Source organism: Hemiscyllium ocellatum, unplaced genomic scaffold (assembly GCF_020745735.1).
Source record: "Hemiscyllium ocellatum isolate sHemOce1 unplaced genomic scaffold, sHemOce1.pat.X.cur. scaffold_890_pat_ctg1, whole genome shotgun sequence".
Lineage (NCBI taxonomy): Eukaryota > Metazoa > Chordata > Chondrichthyes > Orectolobiformes > Hemiscylliidae > Hemiscyllium > Hemiscyllium ocellatum.
The window spans coordinates 112,325-135,637 of record NW_026869290.1 but is presented as its reverse complement, the minus strand read 5'-3'; the positions used below and the strand labels follow the sequence as shown (position 1 = coordinate 135,637).

Below are 23,313 nucleotides of genomic sequence, written 5' to 3'. Positions count from 1 at the left end.
AGCACAGCAGGCCAGGCAGCATCTCAGGAATAGGGAATTCGACGTTTCGAGCATAAGCCCTTCAAAGTTCACCAGTTCCCAATGTTGGGGACGTCCAGAACCAGGGGTCACAGTCTCAGAATGAAGGGCAAGCGATTCTGGAAGAATTTTTCTCTCAGAGAGTGGTGAGCCTGTGGACTTGTCTCCCACAGGAAGATGCGGTTAAGACGGTTTGGGAGATACGTTCAATAGCGAGCCGGACGTGGAACTTGCAGCTAAAGTGATCCAGGGGTACGGAGAGGAAGCTGGAGTGGTCACTGAAATGGCATGTTCAGTCATGATGATCTTGAATGGTGGTGATGATGTCTCGAAGGGCTGAATGGAACGAGTGAGGAGTGCAGTTGCTGGAAATCAGAGTCTCGATTGGAGTGGTGCTGGAAAAACAAAGCAAGTCAGGCAGCATCCTGATTTTCCTGCTCCTCGGATGCTGCCTGACTTGAAGGGCTGAATGGCCTACTCCTGCACTTCTTTTCTATGTTTCCATGTTGAACGCATGGCTCAGAGACTGACGTGAGTTGGAAGTAAACCTGCGATTAACTGTTCGTCCTCATGATTTTATAAACATCAAGAAATTGTTGGCAAAGTGTTTCGACGTTTACAGTGGAGCTGATGCAGCGTGCAGTAAAGTCACCACCGTCCTCCAGGAGCACTGCTCTCTGATGAGGGAGCGATTGATGGGTGGGAGTTGAAGCTGAGGGGACGAGCTTGAAAAGGGCAATCTTTCATGTTGAGTCCATTTGGCAGCGGGAATTGAAGCCAGGCTGCTGGATTTGTGCTGTATTCCAGGCCAGCGTATGAATCAGTTTGTCAGAAGCAGGTAACGGGAGAGCGCGTGGATCAGCAGCGGACCAAGTTTAACACAGATGGTAGGGCACAACGAAAAGGCTGTTTTACAGCAGCGGCGGATTACTTGAAAGATAGATATTCACACAATAAAACATGAAAACAACAATAACTGATATCTTAATCATCTCCACAGAGGTAGAAGATGATCTAAAGAAAAACTCAAATTGACAACAAATCAAGATTACACATAAGCACATTCTATCTAATACCCATGTCGCAGAGCGCAAAGCCGTGCAATCCTCGGTAGTATAGTGGTTAGTATCCCCGCCTGTCACGCGGGAGACCGGGGTTCAATTCCCCGCCGGGGAGTCGGCGGCATTTTGAGAGGCACGCACCATATCTCAATGCAGGAGTGCCCAATTCAAGTCCCGTTTGCTCCAAAGGCGTGCATTCACATGTCCGAGCGGCCTGCTCTTGCCAACAAACCAAACATGTCGTAGTCTCGATTCTGCTCTCCCTGGCAAACTTGTCCTTTCATCCATTTGAGACTTCCTGCTTTTTGACCACCAATCAAAACTGCCGTTCTGGAGAAGCGTCACTGGACCACAAACGTTGACTGCTTTCTTCCCCCACTCCAGATGCTGACTTTCTCCAGCAATTTCTGTTTCCCATTCTGATTTTGTTGTTACTTCGTCCCGTCGGTGGGCATATAACTCCCACGCAAACGGAGTGCAAATGAAAACCTTTAAGCAACCGGTAGCGACAAATGAATGTCAGGTTTCCCCGCTTCCTCCCTCCCTCCAATCAAAAAGGGGTCACTCCCCCTCAGAGTTTGGACCTGATCCTGCGATTAAGGTGACGCAACACCGTCCCCTGCTGCTGGCAGGCTGTACTACACCCACAGTGGAAAGTCCAAGTCATCTGAGTGGCATTGTCTGCTCTTCTCGATAGAAGGACAAAGCCCAGTGGCTGGGTTAACATGAAGGTCAACACAGAGGCAAGCTTGAGAAAGCACGTGCAGGAACTCCACCTACACTGTTGGCACCATAGAATCACCACAGTGTGGAAGCAGGCCATTCAGACGGACAGGTCCACACCGACCCTTCTGAAGAGAAACCCATGCAGATCCATGCTCGGCACTGAGGGATCCCAGCTGAAAATGTGTTGCTGGTCAAAGCACAGCAGGCCAGGCAGCATCTCAGGAATAGGGAATTCGACGTTTCGAGCATAAGCCCTTCAAAGTTCACCAGTTCCCAATGTTGGGGACGTCCAGAACCAGGGGTCACAGTCTCAGAATGAAGGGCAAGCGATTCTGGAAGAATTTTTCTCTCAGAGAGTGGTGAGCCTGTGGACTTGTCTCCCACAGGAAGATGCGGTTAAGACGGTTTGGGAGATACGTTCAATAGCGAGCCGGACGTGGAACTTGCAGCTAAAGTGATCCAGGGGTACGGAGAGGAAGCTGGAGTGGTCACTGAAATGGCATGTTCAGTCATGATGATCTTGAATGGTGGTGATGATGTCTCGAAGGGCTGAATGGAACGAGTGAGGAGTGCAGTTGCTGGAAATCAGAGTCTCGATTGGAGTGGTGCTGGAAAAACAAAGCAAGTCAGGCAGCATCCTGATTTTCCTGCTCCTCGGATGCTGCCTGACTTGAAGGGCTGAATGGCCTACTCCTGCACTTCTTTTCTATGTTTCCATGTTGAACGCATGGCTCAGAGACTGACGTGAGTTGGAAGTAAACCTGCGATTAACTGTTCGTCCTCATGATTTTATAAACATCAAGAAATTGTTGGCAAAGTGTTTCGACGTTTACAGTGGAGCTGATGCAGCGTGCAGTAAAGTCACCACCGTCCTCCAGGAGCACTGCTCTCTGATGAGGGAGCGATTGATGGGTGGGAGTTGAAGCTGAGGGGACGAGCTTGAAAAGGGCAATCTTTCATGTTGAGTCCATTTGGCAGCGGGAATTGAAGCCAGGCTGCTGGATTTGTGCTGTATTCCAGGCCAGCGTATGAATCAGTTTGTCAGAAGCAGGTAACGGGAGAGCGCGTGGATCAGCAGCGGACCAAGTTTAACACAGATGGTAGGGCACAACGAAAAGGCTGTTTTACAGCAGCGGCGGATTACTTGAAAGATAGATATTGACACAATAAAACATGAAAACAACAATAACTGATATCTTAATCATCTCCACAGAGGTAGAAGATGATCTAAAGAAAAACTCAAATTGACAACAAATCAAGATTACACATAAGCACATTCTATCTAATACCCATGTCGCAGAGCGCAAAGCCGTGCAATCCTCGGTAGTATAGTGGTTAGTATCCCCGCCTGTCACGCGGGAGACCGGGGTTCAATTCCCCGCCGGGGAGTCGGCGGCATTTTGAGAGGCACGCACCATATCTCAATGCAGGAGTGCCCAATTCAAGTCCCGTTTGCTCCAAAGGCGTGCATTCACATGTCCGAGCGGCCTGCTCTTGCCAACAAACCAAACATGTCGTAGTCTCGATTCTGCTCTCCCTGGCAAACTTGTCCTTTCATCCATTTGAGACTTCCTGCTTTTTGACCACCAATCAAAACTGCCGTTCTGGAGAAGCGTCACTGGACCACAAACGTTGACTGCTTTCTTCCCCCACTCCAGATGCTGACTTTCTCCAGCAATTTCTGTTTCCCATTCTGATTTTGTTGTTACTTCGTCCCGTCGGTGGGCATATAACTCCCACGCAAACGGAGTGCAAATGAAAACCTTTAAGCAACCGGTAGCGACAAATGAATGTCAGGTTTCCCCGCTTCCTCCCTCCCTCCAATCAAAAAGGGGTCACTCCCCCTCAGAGTTTGGACCTGATCCTGCGATTAAGGTGACGCAACACCGTCCCCTGCTGCTGGCAGGCTGTACTACACCCACAGTGGAAAGTCCAAGTCATCTGAGTGGCATTGTCTGCTCTTCTCGATAGAAGGACAAAGCCCAGTGGCTGGGTTAACATGAAGGTCAACACAGAGGCAAGCTTGAGAAAGCACGTGCAGGAACTCCACCTACACTGTTGGCACCATAGAATCACCACAGTGTGGAAGCAGGCCATTCAGACGGACAGGTCCACACCGACCCTTCTGAAGAGAAACCCATGCAGATCCATGCTCGGCACTGAGGGATCCCAGCTGAAAATGTGTTGCTGGTCAAAGCACAGCAGGCCAGGCAGCATCTCAGGAATAGGGAATTCGACGTTTCGAGCATAAGCCCTTCAAAGTTCACCAGTTCCCAATGTTGGGGACGTCCAGAACCAGGGGTCACAGTCTCAGAATGAAGGGCAAGCGATTCTGGAAGAATTTTTCTCTCAGAGAGTGGTGAGCCTGTGGACTTGTCTCCCACAGGAAGATGCGGTTAAGACGGTTTGGGAGATACGTTCAATAGCGAGCCGGACGTGGAACTTGCAGCTAAAGTGATCCAGGGGTACGGAGAGGAAGCTGGAGTGGTCACTGAAATGGCATGTTCAGTCATGATGATCTTGAATGGTGGTGATGTCTCGAAGGGCTGAATGGAACGAGTGAGGAGTGCAGTTGCTGGAAATCAGAGTCTCGATTGGAGTGGTGCTGGAAAAACAAAGCAAGTCAGGCAGCATCCTGATTTTCCTGCTCCTCGGATGCTGCCTGACTTGAAGGGCTGAATGGCCTACTCCTGCACTTCTTTTCTATGTTTCCATGTTGAACGCATGGCTCAGAGACTGACGTGAGTTGGAAGTAAACCTGCGATTAACTGTTCGTCCTCACGATTTTATAAACATCAAGAAATTGTTGGCAAAGTGTTTCGACGTTTACAGTGGAGCTGATGCAGCGTGCAGTAAAGTCACCACCGTCCTCCAGGAGCACTGCTCTCTGATGAGGGAGCGATTGATGGGTGGGAGTTGAAGCTGAGGGGACGAGCTTGAAAAGGGCAATCTTTCATGTTGAGTCCATTTGGCAGCGGGAATTGAAGCCAGGCTGCTGGATTTGTGCTGTATTCCAGGCCAGCGTATGAATCAGTTTGTCAGAAGCAGGTAACGGGAGAGCGCGTGGATCAGCAGCGGACCAAGTTTAACACAGATGGTAGGGCACAACGAAAAGGCTGTTTTACAGCAGCGGCGGATTACTTGAAAGATAGATATTCACAGAATAAAACATGAAAACAACAATAACTGATATCTTAATCATCTCCACAGAGGTAGAAGATGATCTAAAGAAAAACTCAAATTGACAACAAATCAAGATTACACATAAGCACATTCTATCTAATACCCATGTCGCAGAGCGCAAAGCCGTGCAATCCTCGGTAGTATAGTGGTTAGTATCCCCGCCTGTCACGCGGGAGACCGGGGTTCAATTCCCCGCCGGGGAGTCGGCGGCATTTTGAGAGGCACGCACCATATCTCAATGCAGGAGTGCCCAATTCAAGTCCCGTTTGCTCCAAAGGCGTGCATTCACATGTCCGAGCGGCCTGCTCTTGCCAACAAACCAAACATGTCGTAGTCTCGATTCTGCTCTCCCTGGCAAACTTGTCCTTTCATCCATTTGAGACTTCCTGCTTTTTGACCACCAATCAAAACTGCCGTTCTGGAGAAGCGTCACTGGACCACAAACGTTGACTGCTTTCTTCCCCCACTCCAGATGCTGACTTTCTCCAGCAATTTCTGTTTCCCATTCTGATTTTGTTGTTACTTCGTCCCGTCGGTGGGCATATAACTCCCACGCAAACGGAGTGCAAATGAAAACCTTTAAGCAACCGGTAGCGACAAATGAATGTCAGGTTTCCCCGCTTCCTCCCTCCCTCCAATCAAAAAGGGGTCACTCCCCCTCAGAGTTTGGACCTGATCCTGCGATTAAGGTGACGCAACACCGTCCCCTGCTGCTGGCAGGCTGTACTACACCCACAGTGGAAAGTCCAAGTCATCTGAGTGGCATTGTCTGCTCTTCTCGATAGAAGGACAAAGCCCAGTGGCTGGGTTAACATGAAGGTCAACACAGAGGCAAGCTTGAGAAAGCACGTGCAGGAACTCAACCTACACTGTTGGCACCATAGAATCACCACAGTGTGGAAGCAGGCCATTCAGACGGACAGGTCCACACCGACCCTTCTGAAGAGAAACCCATGCAGATCCATGCTCGGCACTGAGGGATCCCAGCTGAAAATGTGTTGCTGGTCAAAGCACAGCAGGCCAGGCAGCATCTCAGGAATAGGGAATTCGACGTTTCGAGCATAAGCCCTTCAAAGTTCACCAGTTCCCAATGTTGGGGACGTCCAGAACCAGGGGTCACAGTCTCAGAATGAAGGGCAAGCGATTCTGGAAGAATTTTTCTCTCAGAGAGTGGTGAGCCTGTGGACTTGTCTCCCACAGGAAGATGCGGTTAAGACGGTTTGGGAGATACGTTCAATAGCGAGCCGGACGTGGAACTTGCAGCTAAAGTGATCCAGGGGTACGGAGAGGAAGCTGGAGTGGTCACTGAAATGGCATGTTCAGTCATGATGATCTTGAATGGTGGTGATGTCTCGAAGGGCTGAATGGAACGAGTGAGGAGTGCAGTTGCTGGAAATCAGAGTCTCGATTGGAGTGGTGCTGGAAAAACAAAGCAAGTCAGGCAGCATCCTGATTTTCCTGCTCCTCGGATGCTGCCTGACTTGAAGGGCTGAATGGCCTACTCCTGCACTTCTTTTCTATGTTTCCATGTTGAACGCATGGCTCAGAGACTGACGTGAGTTGGAAGTAAACCTGCGATTAACTGTTCGTCCTCACGATTTTATAAACATCAAGAAATTGTTGGCAAAGTGTTTCGACGTTTACAGTGGAGCTGATGCAGCGTGCAGTAAAGTCACCACCGTCCTCCAGGAGCACTGCTCTCTGATGAGGGAGCGATTGATGGGTGGGAGTTGAAGCTGAGGGGACGAGCTTGAAAAGGGCAATCTTTCATGTTGAGTCCATTTGGCAGCGGGAATTGAAGCCAGGCTGCTGGATTTGTGCTGTATTCCAGGCCAGCGTATGAATCAGTTTGTCAGAAGCAGGTAACGGGAGAGCGCGTGGATCAGCAGCGGACCAAGTTTAACACAGATGGTAGGGCACAACGAAAAGGCTGTTTTACAGCAGCGGCGGATTACTTGAAAGATAGATATTCACAGAATAAAACATGAAAACAACAATAACTGATATCTTAATCATCTCCACAGAGGTAGAAGATGATCTAAAGAAAAACTCAAATTGACAACAAATCAAGATTACACATAAGCACATTCTATCTAATACCCATGTCGCAGAGCGCAAAGCCGTGCAATCCTCGGTAGTATAGTGGTTAGTATCCCCGCCTGTCACGCGGGAGACCGGGGTTCAATTCCCCGCCGGGGAGTCGGCGGCATTTTGAGAGGCACGCACCATATCTCAATGCAGGAGTGCCCAATTCAAGTCCCGTTTGCTCCAAAGGCGTGCATTCACATGTCCGAGCGGCCTGCTCTTGCCAACAAACCAAACATGTCGTAGTCTCGATTCTGCTCTCCCTGGCAAACTTGTCCTTTCATCCATTTGAGACTTCCTGCTTTTTGACCACCAATCAAAACTGCCGTTCTGGAGAAGCGTCACTGGACCACAAACGTTGACTGCTTTCTTCCCCCACTCCAGATGCTGACTTTCTCCAGCAATTTCTGTTTCCCATTCTGATTTTGTTGTTACTTCGTCCCGTCGGTGGGCATATAACTCCCACGCAAACGGAGTGCAAATGAAAACCTTTAAGCAACCGGTAGCGACAAATGAATGTCAGGTTTCCCCGCTTCCTCCCTCCCTCCAATCAAAAAGGGGTCACTCCCCCTCAGAGTTTGGACCTGATCCTGCGATTAAGGTGACGCAACACCGTCCCCTGCTGCTGGCAGGCTGTACTACACCCACAGTGGAAAGTCCAAGTCATCTGAGTGGCATTGTCTGCTCTTCTCGATAGAAGGACAAAGCCCAGTGGCTGGGTTAACATGAAGGTCAACACAGAGGCAAGCTTGAGAAAGCACGTGCAGGAACTCAACCTACACTGTTGGCACCATAGAATCACCACAGTGTGGAAGCAGGCCATTCAGACGGACAGGTCCACACCGACCCTTCTGAAGAGAAACCCATGCAGATCCATGCTCGGCACTGAGGGATCCCAGCTGAAAATGTGTTGCTGGTCAAAGCACAGCAGGCCAGGCAGCATCTCAGGAATAGGGAATTCGACGTTTCGAGCATAAGCCCTTCAAAGTTCACCAGTTCCCAATGTTGGGGACGTCCAGAACCAGGGGTCACAGTCTCAGAATGAAGGGCAAGCGATTCTGGAAGAATTTTTCTCTCAGAGAGTGGTGAGCCTGTGGACTTGTCTCCCACAGGAAGATGCGGTTAAGACGGTTTGGGAGATACGTTCAATAGCGAGCCGGACGTGGAACTTGCAGCTAAAGTGATCCAGGGGTACGGAGAGGAAGCTGGAGTGGTCACTGAAATGGCATGTTCAGTCATGATGATCTTGAATGGTGGTGATGTCTCGAAGGGCTGAATGGAACGAGTGAGGAGTGCAGTTGCTGGAAATCAGAGTCTCGATTGGAGTGGTGCTGGAAAAACAAAGCAAGTCAGGCAGCATCCTGATTTTCCTGCTCCTCGGATGCTGCCTGACTTGAAGGGCTGAATGGCCTACTCCTGCACTTCTTTTCTATGTTTCCATGTTGAACGCATGGCTCAGAGACTGACGTGAGTTGGAAGTAAACCTGCGATTAACTGTTCGTCCTCACGATTTTATAAACATCAAGAAATTGTTGGCAAAGTGTTTCGACGTTTACAGTGGAGCTGATGCAGCGTGCAGTAAAGTCACCACCGTCCTCCAGGAGCACTGCTCTCTGATGAGGGAGCGATTGATGGGTGGGAGTTGAAGCTGAGGGGACGAGCTTGAAAAGGGCAATCTTTCATGTTGAGTCCATTTGGCAGCGGGAATTGAAGCCAGGCTGCTGGATTTGTGCTGTATTCCAGGCCAGCGTATGAATCAGTTTGTCAGAAGCAGGTAACGGGAGAGCGCGTGGATCAGCAGCGGACCAAGTTTAACACAGATGGTAGGGCACAACGAAAAGGCTGTTTTACAGCAGCGGCGGATTACTTGAAAGATAGATATTCACAGAATAAAACATGAAAACAACAATAACTGATATCTTAATCATCTCCACAGAGGTAGAAGATGATCTAAAGAAAAACTCAAATTGACAACAAATCAAGATTACACATAAGCACATTCTATCTAATACCCATGTCGCAGAGCGCAAAGCCGTGCAATCCTCGGTAGTATAGTGGTTAGTATCCCCGCCTGTCACGCGGGAGACCGGGGTTCAATTCCCCGCCGGGGAGTCGGCGGCATTTTGAGAGGCACGCACCATATCTCAATGCAGGAGTGCCCAATTCAAGTCCCGTTTGCTCCAAAGGCGTGCATTCACATGTCCGAGCGGCCTGCTCTTGCCAACAAACCAAACATGTCGTAGTCTCGATTCTGCTCTCCCTGGCAAACTTGTCCTTTCATCCATTTGAGACTTCCTGCTTTTTGACCACCAATCAAAACTGCCGTTCTGGAGAAGCGTCACTGGACCACAAACGTTGACTGCTTTCTTCCCCCACTCCAGATGCTGACTTTCTCCAGCAATTTCTGTTTCCCATTCTGATTTTGTTGTTACTTCGTCCCGTCGGTGGGCATATAACTCCCACGCAAACGGAGTGCAAATGAAAACCTTTAAGCAACCGGTAGCGACAAATGAATGTCAGGTTTCCCCGCTTCCTCCCTCCCTCCAATCAAAAAGGGGTCACTCCCCCTCAGAGTTTGGACCTGATCCTGCGATTAAGGTGACGCAACACCGTCCCCTGCTGCTGGCAGGCTGTACTACACCCACAGTGGAAAGTCCAAGTCATCTGAGTGGCATTGTCTGCTCTTCTCGATAGAAGGACAAAGCCCAGTGGCTGGGTTAACATGAAGGTCAACACAGAGGCAAGCTTGAGAAAGCACGTGCAGGAACTCCACCTACACTGTTGGCACCATAGAATCACCACAGTGTGGAAGCAGGCCATTCAGACGGACAGGTCCACACCGACCCTTCTGAAGAGAAACCCATGCAGATCCATGCTCGGCACTGAGGGATCCCAGCTGAAAATGTGTTGCTGGTCAAAGCACAGCAGGCCAGGCAGCATCTCAGGAATAGGGAATTCGACGTTTCGAGCATAAGCCCTTCAAAGTTCACCAGTTCCCAATGTTGGGGACGTCCAGAACCAGGGGTCACAGTCTCAGAATGAAGGGCAAGCGATTCTGGAAGAATTTTTCTCTCAGAGAGTGGTGAGCCTGTGGACTTGTCTCCCACAGGAAGATGCGGTTAAGACGGTTTGGGAGATACGTTCAATAGCGAGCCGGACGTGGAACTTGCAGCTAAAGTGATCCAGGGGTACGGAGAGGAAGCTGGAGTGGTCACTGAAATGGCATGTTCAGTCATGATGATCTTGAATGGTGGTGATGTCTCGAAGGGCTGAATGGAACGAGTGAGGAGTGCAGTTGCTGGAAATCAGAGTCTCGATTGGAGTGGTGCTGGAAAAACAAAGCAAGTCAGGCAGCATCCTGATTTTCCTGCTCCTCGGATGCTGCCTGACTTGAAGGGCTGAATGGCCTACTCCTGCACTTCTTTTCTATGTTTCCATGTTGAACGCATGGCTCAGAGACTGACGTGAGTTGGAAGTAAACCTGCGATTAACTGTTCGTCCTCACGATTTTATAAACATCAAGAAATTGTTGGCAAAGTGTTTCGACGTTTACAGTGGAGCTGATGCAGCGTGCAGTAAAGTCACCACCGTCCTCCAGGAGCACTGCTCTCTGATGAGGGAGCGATTGATGGGTGGGAGTTGAAGCTGAGGGGACGAGCTTGAAAAGGGCAATCTTTCATGTTGAGTCCATTTGGCAGCGGGAATTGAAGCCAGGCTGCTGGATTTGTGCTGTATTCCAGGCCAGCGTATGAATCAGTTTGTCAGAAGCAGGTAACGGGAGAGCGCGTGGATCAGCAGCGGACCAAGTTTAACACAGATGGTAGGGCACAACGAAAAGGCTGTTTTACAGCAGCGGCGGATTACTTGAAAGATAGATATTCACAGAATAAAACATGAAAACAACAATAACTGATATCTTAATCATCTCCACAGAGGTAGAAGATGATCTAAAGAAAAACTCAAATTGACAACAAATCAAGATTACACATAAGCACATTCTATCTAATACCCATGTCGCAGAGCGCAAAGCCGTGCAATCCTCGGTAGTATAGTGGTTAGTATCCCCGCCTGTCACGCGGGAGACCGGGGTTCAATTCCCCGCCGGGGAGTCGGCGGCATTTTGAGAGGCACGCACCATATCTCAATGCAGGAGTGCCCAATTCAAGTCCCGTTTGCTCCAAAGGCGTGCATTCACATGTCCGAGCGGCCTGCTCTTGCCAACAAACCAAACATGTCGTAGTCTCGATTCTGCTCTCCCTGGCAAACTTGTCCTTTCATCCATTTGAGACTTCCTGCTTTTTGACCACCAATCAAAACTGCCGTTCTGGAGAAGCGTCACTGGACCACAAACGTTGACTGCTTTCTTCCCCCACTCCAGATGCTGACTTTCTCCAGCAATTTCTGTTTCCCATTCTGATTTTGTTGTTACTTCGTCCCGTCGGTGGGCATATAACTCCCACGCAAACGGAGTGCAAATGAAAACCTTTAAGCAACCGGTAGCGACAAATGAATGTCAGGTTTCCCCGCTTCCTCCCTCCCTCCAATCAAAAAGGGGTCACTCCCCCTCAGAGTTTGGACCTGATCCTGCGATTAAGGTGACGCAACACCGTCCCCTGCTGCTGGCAGGCTGTACTACACCCACAGTGGAAAGTCCAAGTCATCTGAGTGGCATTGTCTGCTCTTCTCGATAGAAGGACAAAGCCCAGTGGCTGGGTTAACATGAAGGTCAACACAGAGGCAAGCTTGAGAAAGCACGTGCAGGAACTCAACCTACACTGTTGGCACCATAGAATCACCACAGTGTGGAAGCAGGCCATTCAGACGGACAGGTCCACACCGACCCTTCTGAAGAGAAACCCATGCAGATCCATGCTCGGCACTGAGGGATCCCAGCTGAAAATGTGTTGCTGGTCAAAGCACAGCAGGCCAGGCAGCATCTCAGGAATAGGGAATTCGACGTTTCGAGCATAAGCCCTTCAAAGTTCACCAGTTCCCAATGTTGGGGACGTCCAGAACCAGGGGTCACAGTCTCAGAATGAAGGGCAAGCGATTCTGGAAGAATTTTTCTCTCAGAGAGTGGTGAGCCTGTGGACTTGTCTCCCACAGGAAGATGCGGTTAAGACGGTTTGGGAGATACGTTCAATAGCGAGCCGGACGTGGAACTTGCAGCTAAAGTGATCCAGGGGTACGGAGAGGAAGCTGGAGTGGTCACTGAAATGGCATGTTCAGTCATGATGATCTTGAATGGTGGTGATGTCTCGAAGGGCTGAATGGAACGAGTGAGGAGTGCAGTTGCTGGAAATCAGAGTCTCGATTGGAGTGGTGCTGGAAAAACAAAGCAAGTCAGGCAGCATCCTGATTTTCCTGCTCCTCGGATGCTGCCTGACTTGAAGGGCTGAATGGCCTACTCCTGCACTTCTTTTCTATGTTTCCATGTTGAACGCATGGCTCAGAGACTGACGTGAGTTGGAAGTAAACCTGCGATTAACTGTTCGTCCTCACGATTTTATAAACATCAAGAAATTGTTGGCAAAGTGTTTCGACGTTTACAGTGGAGCTGATGCAGCGTGCAGTAAAGTCACCACCGTCCTCCAGGAGCACTGCTCTCTGATGAGGGAGCGATTGATGGGTGGGAGTTGAAGCTGAGGGGACGAGCTTGAAAAGGGCAATCTTTCATGTTGAGTCCATTTGGCAGCGGGAATTGAAGCCAGGCTGCTGGATTTGTGCTGTATTCCAGGCCAGCGTATGAATCAGTTTGTCAGAAGCAGGTAACGGGAGAGCGCGTGGATCAGCAGCGGACCAAGTTTAACACAGATGGTAGGGCACAACGAAAAGGCTGTTTTACAGCAGCGGCGGATTACTTGAAAGATAGATATTCACAGAATAAAACATGAAAACAACAATAACTGATATCTTAATCATCTCCACAGAGGTAGAAGATGATCTAAAGAAAAACTCAAATTGACAACAAATCAAGATTACACATAAGCACATTCTATCTAATACCCATGTCGCAGAGCGCAAAGCCGTGCAATCCTCGGTAGTATAGTGGTTAGTATCCCCGCCTGTCACGCGGGAGACCGGGGTTCAATTCCCCGCCGGGGAGTCGGCGGCATTTTGAGAGGCACGCACCATATCTCAATGCAGGAGTGCCCAATTCAAGTCCCGTTTGCTCCAAAGGCGTGCATTCACATGTCCGAGCGGCCTGCTCTTGCCAACAAACCAAACATGTCGTAGTCTCGATTCTGCTCTCCCTGGCAAACTTGTCCTTTCATCCATTTGAGACTTCCTGCTTTTTGACCACCAATCAAAACTGCCGTTCTGGAGAAGCGTCACTGGACCACAAACGTTGACTGCTTTCTTCCCCCACTCCAGATGCTGACTTTCTCCAGCAATTTCTGTTTCCCATTCTGATTTTGTTGTTACTTCGTCCCGTCGGTGGGCATATAACTCCCACGCAAACGGAGTGCAAATGAAAACCTTTAAGCAACCGGTAGCGACAAATGAATGTCAGGTTTCCCCGCTTCCTCCCTCCCTCCAATCAAAAAGGGGTCACTCCCCCTCAGAGTTTGGACCTGATCCTGCGATTAAGGTGACGCAACACCGTCCCCTGCTGCTGGCAGGCTGTACTACACCCACAGTGGAAAGTCCAAGTCATCTGAGTGGCATTGTCTGCTCTTCTCGATAGAAGGACAAAGCCCAGTGGCTGGGTTAACATGAAGGTCAACACAGAGGCAAGCTTGAGAAAGCACGTGCAGGAACTCAACCTACACTGTTGGCACCATAGAATCACCACAGTGTGGAAGCAGGCCATTCAGACGGACAGGTCCACACCGACCCTTCTGAAGAGAAACCCATGCAGATCCATGCTCGGCACTGAGGGATCCCAGCTGAAAATGTGTTGCTGGTCAAAGCACAGCAGGCCAGGCAGCATCTCAGGAATAGGGAATTCGACGTTTCGAGCATAAGCCCTTCAAAGTTCACCAGTTCCCAATGTTGGGGACGTCCAGAACCAGGGGTCACAGTCTCAGAATGAAGGGCAAGCGATTCTGGAAGAATTTTTCTCTCAGAGAGTGGTGAGCCTGTGGACTTGTCTCCCACAGGAAGATGCGGTTAAGACGGTTTGGGAGATACGTTCAATAGCGAGCCGGACGTGGAACTTGCAGCTAAAGTGATCCAGGGGTACGGAGAGGAAGCTGGAGTGGTCACTGAAATGGCATGTTCAGTCATGATGATCTTGAATGGTGGTGATGTCTCGAAGGGCTGAATGGAACGAGTGAGGAGTGCAGTTGCTGGAAATCAGAGTCTCGATTGGAGTGGTGCTGGAAAAACAAAGCAAGTCAGGCAGCATCCTGATTTTCCTGCTCCTCGGATGCTGCCTGACTTGAAGGGCTGAATGGCCTACTCCTGCACTTCTTTTCTATGTTTCCATGTTGAACGCATGGCTCAGAGACTGACGTGAGTTGGAAGTAAACCTGCGATTAACTGTTCGTCCTCACGATTTTATAAACATCAAGAAATTGTTGGCAAAGTGTTTCGACGTTTACAGTGGAGCTGATGCAGCGTGCAGTAAAGTCACCACCGTCCTCCAGGAGCACTGCTCTCTGATGAGGGAGCGATTGATGGGTGGGAGTTGAAGCTGAGGGGACGAGCTTGAAAAGGGCAATCTTTCATGTTGAGTCCATTTGGCAGCGGGAATTGAAGCCAGGCTGCTGGATTTGTGCTGTATTCCAGGCCAGCGTATGAATCAGTTTGTCAGAAGCAGGTAACGGGAGAGCGCGTGGATCAGCAGCGGACCAAGTTTAACACAGATGGTAGGGCACAACGAAAAGGCTGTTTTACAGCAGCGGCGGATTACTTGAAAGATAGATATTCACAGAATAAAACATGAAAACAACAATAACTGATATCTTAATCATCTCCACAGAGGTAGAAGATGATCTAAAGAAAAACTCAAATTGACAACAAATCAAGATTACACATAAGCACATTCTATCTAATACCCATGTCGCAGAGCGCAAAGCCGTGCAATCCTCGGTAGTATAGTGGTTAGTATCCCCGCCTGTCACGCGGGAGACCGGGGTTCAATTCCCCGCCGGGGAGTCGGCGGCATTTTGAGAGGCACGCACCATATCTCAATGCAGGAGTGCCCAATTCAAGTCCCGTTTGCTCCAAAGGCGTGCATTCACATGTCCGAGCGGCCTGCTCTTGCCAACAAACCAAACATGTCGTAGTCTCGATTCTGCTCTCCCTGGCAAACTTGTCCTTTCATCCATTTGAGACTTCCTGCTTTTTGACCACCAATCAAAACTGCCGTTCTGGAGAAGCGTCACTGGACCACAAACGTTGACTGCTTTCTTCCCCCACTCCAGATGCTGACTTTCTCCAGCAATTTCTGTTTCCCATTCTGATTTTGTTGTTACTTCGTCCCGTCGGTGGGCATATAACTCCCACGCAAACGGAGTGCAAATGAAAACCTTTAAGCAACCGGTAGCGACAAATGAATGTCAGGTTTCCCCGCTTCCTCCCTCCCTCCAATCAAAAAGGGGTCACTCCCCCTCAGAGTTTGGACCTGATCCTGCGATTAAGGTGACGCAACACCGTCCCCTGCTGCTGGCAGGCTGTACTACACCCACAGTGGAAAGTCCAAGTCATCTGAGTGGCATTGTCTGCTCTTCTCGATAGAAGGACAAAGCCCAGTGGCTGGGTTAACATGAAGGTCAACACAGAGGCAAGCTTGAGAAAGCACGTGCAGGAACTCAACCTACACTGTTGGCACCATAGAATCACCACAGTGTGGAAGCAGGCCATTCAGACGGACAGGTCCACACCGACCCTTCTGAAGAGAAACCCATGCAGATCCATGCTCGGCACTGAGGGATCCCAGCTGAAAATGTGTTGCTGGTCAAAGCACAGCAGGCCAGGCAGCATCTCAGGAATAGGGAATTCGACGTTTCGAGCATAAGCCCTTCAAAGTTCACCAGTTCCCAATGTTGGGGACGTCCAGAACCAGGGGTCACAGTCTCAGAATGAAGGGCAAGCGATTCTGGAAGAATTTTTCTCTCAGAGAGTGGTGAGCCTGTGGACTTGTCTCCCACAGGAAGATGCGGTTAAGACGGTTTGGGAGATACGTTCAATAGCGAGCCGGACGTGGAACTTGCAGCTAAAGTGATCCAGGGGTACGGAGAGGAAGCTGGAGTGGTCACTGAAATGGCATGTTCAGTCATGATGATCTTGAATGGTGGTGATGTCTCGAAGGGCTGAATGGAACGAGTGAGGAGTGCAGTTGCTGGAAATCAGAGTCTCGATTGGAGTGGTGCTGGAAAAACAAAGCAAGTCAGGCAGCATCCTGATTTTCCTGCTCCTCGGATGCTGCCTGACTTGAAGGGCTGAATGGCCTACTCCTGCACTTCTTTTCTATGTTTCCATGTTGAACGCATGGCTCAGAGACTGACGTGAGTTGGAAGTAAACCTGCGATTAACTGTTCGTCCTCACGATTTTATAAACATCAAGAAATTGTTGGCAAAGTGTTTCGACGTTTACAGTGGAGCTGATGCAGCGTGCAGTAAAGTCACCACCGTCCTCCAGGAGCACTGCTCTCTGATGAGGGAGCGATTGATGGGTGGGAGTTGAAGCTGAGGGGACGAGCTTGAAAAGGGCAATCTTTCATGTTGAGTCCATTTGGCAGCGGGAATTGAAGCCAGGCTGCTGGATTTGTGCTGTATTCCAGGCCAGCGTATGAATCAGTTTGTCAGAAGCAGGTAACGGGAGAGCGCGTGGATCAGCAGCGGACCAAGTTTAACACAGATGGTAGGGCACAACGAAAAGGCTGTTTTACAGCAGCGGCGGATTACTTGAAAGATAGATATTCACAGAATAAAACATGAAAACAACAATAACTGATATCTTAATCATCTCCACAGAGGTAGAAGATGATCTAAAGAAAAACTCAAATTGACAACAAATCAAGATTACACATAAGCACATTCTATCTAATACCCATGTCGCAGAGCGCAAAGCCGTGCAATCCTCGGTAGTATAGTGGTTAGTATCCCCGCCTGTCACGCGGGAGACCGGGGTTCAATTCCCCGCCGGGGAGTCGGCGGCATTTTGAGAGGCACGCACCATATCTCAATGCAGGAGTGCCCAATTCAAGTCCCGTTTGCTCCAAAGGCGTGCATTCACATGTCCGAGCGGCCTGCTCTTGCCAACAAACCAAACATGTCGTAGTCTCGATTCTGCTCTCCCTGGCAAACTTGTCCTTTCATCCATTTGAGACTTCCTGCTTTTTGACCACCAATCAAAACTGCCGTTCTGGAGAAGCGTCACTGGACCACAAACGTTGACTGCTTTCTTCCCCCACTCCAGATGCTGACTTTCTCCAGCAATTTCTGTTTCCCATTCTGATTTTGTTGTTACTTCGTCCCGTCGGTGGGCATATAACTCCCACGCAAACGGAGTGCAAATGAAAACCTTTAAGCAACCGGTAGCGACAAATGAATGTCAGGTTTCCCCGCTTCCTCCCTCCCTCCAATCAAAAAGGGGTCACTCCCCCTCAGAGTTTGGACCTGATCCTGCGATTAAGGTGACGCAACACCGTCCCCTGCTGCTGGCAGGCTGTACTACACCCACAGTGGAAAGTCCAAGTCATCTGAGTGGCATTGTCTGCTCTTCTCGATAGAAGGACAAAGCCCAGTGGCTGGGTTAACATGAAGGTCAACACAGAGGCAAGCTTGAGAAAGCACGTGCAGGAACTCAACCTACACTGTTGGCACCATAGAATCACCACAGTGTGGAAGCAGGCCATTCAGACGGACAGGTCCACACCGACCCTTCTGAAGAGAAACCCATGCAGATCCATGCTCGGCACTGAGGGATCCCAGCTGAAAATGTGTTGCTGGTCAAAGCACAGCAGGCCAGGCAGCATCTCAGGAATAGGGAATTCGACGTTTCGAGCATAAGCCCTTCAAAGTTCACCAGTTCCCAATGTTGGGGACGTCCAGAACCAGGGGTCACAGTCTCAGAATGAAGGGCAAGCGATTCTGGAAGAATTTTTCTCTCAGAGAGTGGTGAGCCTGTGGACTTGTCTCCCACAGGAAGATGCGGTTAAGACGGTTTGGGAGATACGTTCAATAGCGAGCCGGACGTGGAACTTGCAGCTAAAGTGATCCAGGGGTACGGAGAGGAAGCTGGAGTGGTCACTGAAATGGCATGTTCAGTCATGATGATCTTGAATGGTGGTGATGTCTCGAAGGGCTGAATGGAACGAGTGAGGAGTGCAGTTGCTGGAAATCAGAGTCTCGATTGGAGTGGTGCTGGAAAAACAAAGCAAGTCAGGCAGCATCCTGATTTTCCTGCTCCTCGGATGCTGCCTGACTTGAAGGGCTGAATGGCCTACTCCTGCACTTCTTTTCTATGTTTCCATGTTGAACGCATGGCTCAGAGACTGACGTGAGTTGGAAGTAAACCTGCGATTAACTGTTCGTCCTCACGATTTTATAAACATCAAGAAATTGTTGGCAAAGTGTTTCGACGTTTACAGTGGAGCTGATGCAGCGTGCAGTAAAGTCACCACCGTCCTCCAGGAGCACTGCTCTCTGATGAGGGAGCGATTGATGGGTGGGAGTTGAAGCTGAGGGGACGAGCTTGAAAAGGGCAATCTTTCATGTTGAGTCCATTTGGCAGCGGGAATTGAAGCCAGGCTGCTGGATTTGTGCTGTATTCCAGGCCAGCGTATGAATCAGTTTGTCAGAAGCAGGTAACGGGAGAGCGCGTGGATCAGCAGCGGACCAAGTTTAACACAGATGGTAGGGCACAACGAAAAGGCTGTTTTACAGCAGCGGCGGATTACTTGAAAGATAGATATTCACAGAATAAAACATGAAAACAACAATAACTGATATCTTAATCATCTCCACAGAGGTAGAAGATGATCTAAAGAAAAACTCAAATTGACAACAAATCAAGATTACACATAAGCACATTCTATCTAATACCCATGTCGCAGAGCGCAAAGCCGTGCAATCCTCGGTAGTATAGTGGTTAGTATCCCCGCCTGTCACGCGGGAGACCGGGGTTCAATTCCCCGCCGGGGAGTCGGCGGCATTTTGAGAGGCACGCACCATATCTCAATGCAGGAGTGCCCAATTCAAGTCCCGTTTGCTCCAAAGGCGTGCATTCACATGTCCGAGCGGCCTGCTCTTGCCAACAAACCAAACATGTCGTAGTCTCGATTCTGCTCTCCCTGGCAAACTTGTCCTTTCATCCATTTGAGACTTCCTGCTTTTTGACCACCAATCAAAACTGCCGTTCTGGAGAAGCGTCACTGGACCACAAACGTTGACTGCTTTCTTCCCCCACTCCAGATGCTGACTTTCTCCAGCAATTTCTGTTTCCCATTCTGATTTTGTTGTTACTTCGTCCCGTCGGTGGGCATATAACTCCCACGCAAACGGAGTGCAAATGAAAACCTTTAAGCAACCGGTAGCGACAAATGAATGTCAGGTTTCCCCGCTTCCTCCCTCCCTCCAATCAAAAAGGGGTCACTCCCCCTCAGAGTTTGGACCTGATCCTGCGATTAAGGTGACGCAACACCGTCCCCTGCTGCTGGCAGGCTGTACTACACCCACAGTGGAAAGTCCAAGTCATCTGAGTGGCATTGTCTGCTCTTCTCGATAGAAGGACAAAGCCCAGTGGCTGGGTTAACATGAAGGTCAACACAGAGGCAAGCTTGAGAAAGCACGTGCAGGAACTCAACCTACACTGTTGGCACCATAGAATCACCACAGTGTGGAAGCAGGCCATTCAGACGGACAGGTCCACACCGACCCTTCTGAAGAGAAACCCATGCAGATCCATGCTCGGCACTGAGGGATCCCAGCTGAAAATGTGTTGCTGGTCAAAGCACAGCAGGCCAGGCAGCATCTCAGGAATAGGGAATTCGACGTTTCGAGCATAAGCCCTTCAAAGTTCACCAGTTCCCAATGTTGGGGACGTCCAGAACCAGGGGTCACAGTCTCAGAATGAAGGGCAAGCGATTCTGGAAGAATTTTTCTCTCAGAGAGTGGTGAGCCTGTGGACTTGTCTCCCACAGGAAGATGCGGTTAAGACGGTTTGGGAGATACGTTCAATAGCGAGCCGGACGTGGAACTTGCAGCTAAAGTGATCCAGGGGTACGGAGAGGAAGCTGGAGTGGTCACTGAAATGGCATGTTCAGTCATGATGATCTTGAATGGTGGTGATGTCTCGAAGGGCTGAATGGAACGAGTGAGGAGTGCAGTTGCTGGAAATCAGAGTCTCGATTGGAGTGGTGCTGGAAAAACAAAGCAAGTCAGGCAGCATCCTGATTTTCCTGCTCCTCGGATGCTGCCTGACTTGAAGGGCTGAATGGCCTACTCCTGCACTTCTTTTCTATGTTTCCATGTTGAACGCATGGCTCAGAGACTGACGTGAGTTGGAAGTAAACCTGCGATTAACTGTTCGTCCTCACGATTTTATAAACATCAAGAAATTGTTGGCAAAGTGTTTCGACGTTTACAGTGGAGCTGATGCAGCGTGCAGTAAAGTCACCACCGTCCTCCAGGAGCACTGCTCTCTGATGAGGGAGCGATTGATGGGTGGGAGTTGAAGCTGAGGGGACGAGCTTGAAAAGGGCAATCTTTCATGTTGAGTCCATTTGGCAGCGGGAATTGAAGCCAGGCTGCTGGATTTGTGCTGTATTCCAGGCCAGCGTATGAATCAGTTTGTCAGAAGCAGGTAACGGGAGAGCGCGTGGATCAGCAGCGGACCAAGTTTAACACAGATGGTAGGGCACAACGAAAAGGCTGTTTTACAGCAGCGGCGGATTACTTGAAAGATAGATATTCACAGAATAAAACATGAAAACAACAATAACTGATATCTTAATCATCTCCACAGAGGTAGAAGATGATCTAAAGAAAAACTCAAATTGACAACAAATCAAGATTACACATAAGCACATTCTATCTAATACCCATGTCGCAGAGCGCAAAGCCGTGCAATCCTCGGTAGTATAGTGGTTAGTATCCCCGCCTGTCACGCGGGAGACCGGGGTTCAATTCCCCGCCGGGGAGTCGGCGGCATTTTGAGAGGCACGCACCATATCTCAATGCAGGAGTGCCCAATTCAAGTCCCGTTTGCTCCAAAGGCGTGCATTCACATGTCCGAGCGGCCTGCTCTTGCCAACAAACCAAACATGTCGTAGTCTCGATTCTGCTCTCCCTGGCAAACTTGTCCTTTCATCCATTTGAGACTTCCTGCTTTTTGACCACCAATCAAAACTGCCGTTCTGGAGAAGCGTCACTGGACCACAAACGTTGACTGCTTTCTTCCCCCACTCCAGATGCTGACTTTCTCCAGCAATTTCTGTTTCCCATTCTGATTTTGTTGTTACTTCGTCCCGTCGGTGGGCATATAACTCCCACGCAAACGGAGTGCAAATGAAAACCTTTAAGCAACCGGTAGCGACAAATGAATGTCAGGTTTCCCCGCTTCCTCCCTCCCTCCAATCAAAAAGGGGTCACTCCCCCTCAGAGTTTGGACCTGATCCTGCGATTAAGGTGACGCAACACCGTCCCCTGCTGCTGGCAGGCTGTACTACACCCACAGTGGAAAGTCCAAGTCATCTGAGTGGCATTGTCTGCTCTTCTCGATAGAAGGACAAAGCCCAGTGGCTGGGTTAACATGAAGGTCAACACAGAGGCAAGCTTGAGAAAGCACGTGCAGGAACTCAACCTACACTGTTGGCACCATAGAATCACCACAGTGTGGAAGCAGGCCATTCAGACGGACAGGTCCACACCGACCCTTCTGAAGAGAAACCCATGCAGATCCATGCTCGGCACTGAGGGATCCCAGCTGAAAATGTGTTGCTGGTCAAAGCACAGCAGGCCAGGCAGCATCTCAGGAATAGGGAATTCGACGTTTCGAGCATAAGCCCTTCAAAGTTCACCAGTTCCCAATGTTGGGGACGTCCAGAACCAGGGGTCACAGTCTCAGAATGAAGGGCAAGCGATTCTGGAAGAATTTTTCTCTCAGAGAGTGGTGAGCCTGTGGACTTGTCTCCCACAGGAAGATGCGGTTAAGACGGTTTGGGAGATACGTTCAATAGCGAGCCGGACGTGGAACTTGCAGCTAAAGTGATCCAGGGGTACGGAGAGGAAGCTGGAGTGGTCACTGAAATGGCATGTTCAGTCATGATGATCTTGAATGGTGGTGATGTCTCGAAGGGCTGAATGGAACGAGTGAGGAGTGCAGTTGCTGGAAATCAGAGTCTCGATTGGAGTGGTGCTGGAAAAACAAAGCAAGTCAGGCAGCATCCTGATTTTCCTGCTCCTCGGATGCTGCCTGACTTGAAGGGCTGAATGGCCTACTCCTGCACTTCTTTTCTATGTTTCCATGTTGAACGCATGGCTCAGAGACTGACGTGAGTTGGAAGTAAACCTGCGATTAACTGTTCGTCCTCACGATTTTATAAACATCAAGAAATTGTTGGCAAAGTGTTTCGACGTTTACAGTGGAGCTGATGCAGCGTGCAGTAAAGTCACCACCGTCCTCCAGGAGCACTGCTCTCTGATGAGGGAGCGATTGATGGGTGGGAGTTGAAGCTGAGGGGACGAGCTTGAAAAGGGCAATCTTTCATGTTGAGTCCATTTGGCAGCGGGAATTGAAGCCAGGCTGCTGGATTTGTGCTGTATTCCAGGCCAGCGTATGAATCAGTTTGTCAGAAGCAGGTAACGGGAGAGCGCGTGGATCAGCAGCGGACCAAGTTTAACACAGATGGTAGGGCACAACGAAAAGGCTGTTTTACAGCAGCGGCGGATTACTTGAAAGATAGATATTCACAGAATAAAACATGAAAACAACAATAACTGATATCTTAATCATCTCCACAGAGGTAGAAGATGATCTAAAGAAAAACTCAAATTGACAACAAATCAAGATTACACATAAGCACATTCTATCTAATACCCATGTCGCAGAGCGCAAAGCCGTGCAATCCTCGGTAGTATAGTGGTTAGTATCCCCGCCTGTCACGCGGGAGACCGGGGTTCAATTCCCCGCCGGGGAGTCGGCGGCATTTTGAGAGGCACGCACCATATCTCAATGCAGGAGTGCCCAATTCAAGTCCCGTTTGCTCCAAAGGCGTGCATTCACATGTCCGAGCGGCCTGCTCTTGCCAACAAACCAAACATGTCGTAGTCTCGATTCTGCTCTCCC

General features: G+C 49.6%; 12 non-coding genes across 12 annotated transcripts; all 12 read left to right on the top strand.

The window, feature by feature from the left end:
- The first annotated feature begins 1,122 nt into the window (after nucleotides 1-1,122).
- On the top strand, nucleotides 1,123-1,194 carry trnad-guc (transfer RNA aspartic acid (anticodon GUC)). The gene has a single exon. It is a non-coding gene; the product is annotated as a tRNA-Asp (tRNA).
- A 1,928-nt stretch (nucleotides 1,195-3,122) lies between these two features.
- On the top strand, nucleotides 3,123-3,194 carry trnad-guc (transfer RNA aspartic acid (anticodon GUC)). The gene has a single exon. It is a non-coding gene; the product is annotated as a tRNA-Asp (tRNA).
- A 1,925-nt stretch (nucleotides 3,195-5,119) lies between these two features.
- On the top strand, nucleotides 5,120-5,191 carry trnad-guc (transfer RNA aspartic acid (anticodon GUC)). The gene has a single exon. It is a non-coding gene; the product is annotated as a tRNA-Asp (tRNA).
- A 1,925-nt stretch (nucleotides 5,192-7,116) lies between these two features.
- On the top strand, nucleotides 7,117-7,188 carry trnad-guc (transfer RNA aspartic acid (anticodon GUC)). The gene has a single exon. It is a non-coding gene; the product is annotated as a tRNA-Asp (tRNA).
- A 1,925-nt stretch (nucleotides 7,189-9,113) lies between these two features.
- trnad-guc (transfer RNA aspartic acid (anticodon GUC)) lies at nucleotides 9,114-9,185 on the top strand. The gene has a single exon. It is a non-coding gene; the product is annotated as a tRNA-Asp (tRNA).
- Nucleotides 9,186-11,110: 1,925 nt separating this feature from the next.
- trnad-guc (transfer RNA aspartic acid (anticodon GUC)) lies at nucleotides 11,111-11,182 on the top strand. The gene has a single exon. It is a non-coding gene; the product is annotated as a tRNA-Asp (tRNA).
- A 1,925-nt stretch (nucleotides 11,183-13,107) lies between these two features.
- Nucleotides 13,108-13,179, top strand: trnad-guc (transfer RNA aspartic acid (anticodon GUC)). Its single transcript has one exon. It is a non-coding gene; the product is annotated as a tRNA-Asp (tRNA).
- Nucleotides 13,180-15,104: 1,925 nt separating this feature from the next.
- Nucleotides 15,105-15,176, top strand: trnad-guc (transfer RNA aspartic acid (anticodon GUC)). Its single transcript has one exon. It is a non-coding gene; the product is annotated as a tRNA-Asp (tRNA).
- A 1,925-nt stretch (nucleotides 15,177-17,101) lies between these two features.
- On the top strand, nucleotides 17,102-17,173 carry trnad-guc (transfer RNA aspartic acid (anticodon GUC)). Its single transcript has one exon. It is a non-coding gene; the product is annotated as a tRNA-Asp (tRNA).
- A 1,925-nt stretch (nucleotides 17,174-19,098) lies between these two features.
- Nucleotides 19,099-19,170, top strand: trnad-guc (transfer RNA aspartic acid (anticodon GUC)). The gene has a single exon. It is a non-coding gene; the product is annotated as a tRNA-Asp (tRNA).
- A 1,925-nt stretch (nucleotides 19,171-21,095) lies between these two features.
- Nucleotides 21,096-21,167, top strand: trnad-guc (transfer RNA aspartic acid (anticodon GUC)). Its single transcript has one exon. It is a non-coding gene; the product is annotated as a tRNA-Asp (tRNA).
- Nucleotides 21,168-23,092: 1,925 nt separating this feature from the next.
- Nucleotides 23,093-23,164, top strand: trnad-guc (transfer RNA aspartic acid (anticodon GUC)). The gene has a single exon. It is a non-coding gene; the product is annotated as a tRNA-Asp (tRNA).
- The last annotated feature ends 149 nt before the right edge of the window (nucleotides 23,165-23,313 follow it).